At 32.4% G+C, this 4177-nt stretch overlaps 1 non-coding gene across 1 annotated transcript; it reads left to right on the top strand.

Annotated features, from left to right (window-relative positions):
• Positions 1-347: 347 nt before the first annotated feature.
• LOC141609668 (small nucleolar RNA R71) lies at positions 348-453 on the top strand. The gene has a single exon (XR_012527589.1). It is a non-coding gene; the product is annotated as a small nucleolar RNA R71 (small nucleolar RNA).
• The last annotated feature ends 3724 nt before the right edge of the window (positions 454-4177 follow it).

Raw genomic sequence — 4177 nt, 5'->3', positions numbered from 1 at the left:
AAGTATGACCGTCATTGCTTCCACATCTCTCACATGTGACAGTTTCCTGTCTAGTCAACAGATGAACCGTTTGTTGATCTCCAGCAGATTGCAGCTCCAATCTATCAAACCGAGCATTCATGGCTTCCAGCTGAGCCACGACTGCCTTATCAACCGAATGGACCGTTCGAATACCGTCCCATGGGTTCCCATATTTAGCACAATGGGTCGCCATCTCCTCAATAATGCCCCATCCCTTATCATCATCAATGTTCTTTTGAAATCTCCCATTGGATGAGGCGTCAAGTATAGCTCTGTGGTTATCGTACAACCCATTGTAGAACTGGTTGCACAAGAACCACTGATCAAAACCATGGTGAGGAAGAGTCCTCACTAACTTCTTGAACCGGCACCAAGCTTCATAGAAAGTCTCATCAGGTGCCTGCTTGAAACTAGTAATCTTACCCCTCAGATGATTAGTGCGTTGTGGAGGGAAGTATCTTTTGTAGAAGGCAAGTGCGAGAGTCTCCCAGTTGATGATACCAGCAGTTGTCCGGTCAAGATCAGTCAGCCACTCACGGGCTGAGTCACTCAGAGAAAAAGGAAAAAGCACTTCCTTTATCTTGTCTTGTGTTACTCCCTTAGTAGCGGGAATAGTAGAGCAATAGTCAGTAAAGACTTCCATATGCTTTCGCGGATCTTCACCCGCCACACCTCGGCACATATTTCTTTCCACCAGATTTATGTACGACGGGCGGATATCGAAAGTGTTACCGTCCTCAGTTGTGAGATTGAAACCTTTAGGAATCGATGATGCTTTGGGCTCCGAGTGACTTGCAATGTTAGGCATCTTTACTGGCTTGTCGGCAGAAATGAGATTGTCTTCTTCAAAAGACGGTTCTTCTGCAAATAAGAAGTTTTGTAGCTCGGGCTCGAAAGTACTCAAGTCTTCCTTTCGAATTTCTCTTTGCAGACGGAGTCTATGCCGAAACAGTCTTTCTAACTCAGGATTAGCTCGAACTAAATCCGACCTGTTTGACCTGGGCATATACAACACGGAAAGAAATAAGTGAGAACTGCCTCAAGGAATAGAAATTACCTGAGACGGATAAAAATAAACGAAAACAAAAACAGATAGGGCTATTGCCTCCCCGGCAACGGCGCCAAAATTTGATACTGTCGTTTTGTACCAAAAATAAACCTAACTAGTATTGGTGCCCGGCTTCGCCCGGGCTACCTCTACTTACCATTAATTTTTTTTTTCATTAAATAAAATTACTTACAGTTGCATAACTCATAAATTTATCATTAATATATTTTTTATAACATATATTAAAATTACGATGAAATAAATTTTGAGACAGATTCACTACTCCCGCTATTAATATTTTAGGCCCTGTTCTTTTAGATTGAAATTGTCTGAACTGAACTTAATGTAGTTGAACTGAACTGAACTAAACTTAATGGAGCTGAACTGAACTAAACTGATCTGAACTGAACTGATCTGAACTAAACTGAAATAATAATAAAAAGATTATACTAATAATAATAATACCAATAATAATAAATATTATAATAACAATAATACCAATAATAATAATAAATATTATAATAATATTATTCATTAATAAGAATAATATATTAATATGATATAATAATAATAAGATATATAAGATATATAAAAATAAAATAGTAATATAACAATAAATATAGTAATAATAATAATAATAATAATAATAATAATAATAATAATAATAATAATAATAATAATAATATATTAGTAATATAAATGATACCATTATAAATAATAATAATATAATAATAATAATAACTACAAAATAAATAATAATAATAATAATAATAATAATAATAATAGGTCTAATATAATAACTTATTAATATAATAATATTAAATATAATAATAATAATAATATTAATATTAATAAATATGTGATGAATAATATTAATAATAATGAATATATTAACATAATAATAAATATAATAATAATAATAATAATAATAATAATAATAATAATAATAATAATAATAATAATAATAATAATAATAATAATAATAATAATAATAATAAATATAATAATATAAACAATACGAATTAATTATTAATAAATATAATAGTAATATAAAAAATATAAAAATAATATAATAGTAATAGTAATAACAATAATAATAATAAGAATAAGAATAAGAAGAAGAAGAAGAAGAAGAAGAAGAAGAAGAAGAAGAAGAAGAAGAAGAAGAAGAAGAAGAAGAAGAAGAAGAAGAAGAAGAAGAAGAAGAAGATTATTTCACTACTTCCGTTGGTGTTTCTACCAATCTCACTAATCTCGTTGATAATATTGTTACTTTTACTATTCAAATGAGTGATTATTATCATATAACTATATCCAATGTTACTACAATTCTTTTCTTTACTGACGAAATTACTTTTACTACTTAGGCATGCAATTTTAAGAGGATTATATATTTATATAAATATATTACATATATGCATTAAATCAAATCGAAAGAATTATTGCAATATTATATAATATGGAACCTAACTTGAATTATTTATAACCTACTTATCATATTTTTGTATGTTAAATAATTAACATCTCTATACTCAGCTGGTTTCTTTCATGATGCTGACAGTATTGTAGGGGCAGACATTATTCTTACTGTGAAAGAGTTCTTCACCAGTGGAAAAATTCTGCAGCAGATCAATGCAAGTAACCTTACTCTTATTCCTAAAAAAGATGAACCTAGCACTGTGCATGACTTCTGTAACACCCCGATTTATAAAGGAGCCTCTAGCAAGACATTCCCTAATAAACCGGACTGTTACCATCTCGGTTTCCCAAGGTAGTGAATAACAAATTAAACTCCAAGGCAAATTACATAATTTCTTTAACTTAACTTTTTTACAAAACCTCATTTACATCAAATTACAAAGAACTAACATAAATAAAAGTGAAAGTCTTCTAAATGATGATCTAGCTACTAAGTCTTCTGATCCAGTGTCTCATGCCCATCAAGCTCCCATCCTATCTCATAAACCTGTCAAGTCTGCTCGCCAATATTTGGGTCATCACAGGTGTTCACGAATACACAGGGTCAACCACGAGGTTGAGTAGGGAATACAATGAAACAACAAAATATGATATGCATGCTCCTCCGTCACCTCCACCTCCACCTCCATCTCAACTCATATCTCATAACCCGTACAACCCAGCCATACCGATCCCCGGTAGACTATATATCGACCGTAGCCGATCGCCATTTCCTTGTTGAGGACACCAGGGTAAGTCTGAGAACCCGCTTTGGGCCTTATCACAACATCATCATCACCACACCACGTCACCACAACATCCTCCATCTCCAATGCATATGAATGCTCAAGAAATTAATGCAACACAATATGTATATCATTGAACTGGTAAATCATAGAATCATGCCGGTTACCGAATGTTGTGATAATATACTCAATACGATCAATTCAGTCAAGCACATTCCAGGATATGAATCATAACATGAATCAACAACCATGAATCACGTCAACGTTCACAGTTTGGTCATATGAAACACAAACAAGTCAACACAATTCAACAACAACGATAATAAGTCAAGTGTATTTCCCTACCTTTTCGCAATCCAAACACACAAGCAATCAATTATGATCCTTCACATATCCATCACCTACATAACATAATTATGTATAATTACCACCTACTCAATCAAATAATCATGCACATAACCTAGACTCATCATAACTTAATAGGAATATCAACTTAAAGAACAAACACGATTTTTCCGATTTTCCAGACATGTGAGACTCGGAATAAAATACATAACTAATTCCAGAAAAATCAAATTGATACAAGGCCAATTGGATTGGAACCCCATGAGTCTTAGATACAAATTATATCTAACGTGTTTTTCTCAAATTACAAACTTATCAAGAGTTTTCAGACTGATTTCCAAAAACTGGCAGAAACCGTCGCATAAAAAGTATTGATTCAAAAACGAGTTTAAAACATTATTTTGCAGTAATTCCAAATCCTATTATCATCTAGACTATACAAAGATGATGTATGAAGAAGCCTCATAACTAAATCGACATAAAAATTAGGGTTTCAAATCATTTTCCACAACCAAATCAGATTCGCGGACTTTTCAGCGACATGTTCATAAATAAATCA

The sequence above is a fragment of the Silene latifolia genome, chromosome 10, assembly GCF_048544455.1.
Source record: "Silene latifolia isolate original U9 population chromosome 10, ASM4854445v1, whole genome shotgun sequence".
Lineage (NCBI taxonomy): Eukaryota > Viridiplantae > Streptophyta > Magnoliopsida > Caryophyllales > Caryophyllaceae > Silene > Silene latifolia.
This window is presented reverse-complemented; position numbering and strand designations above follow the sequence as displayed.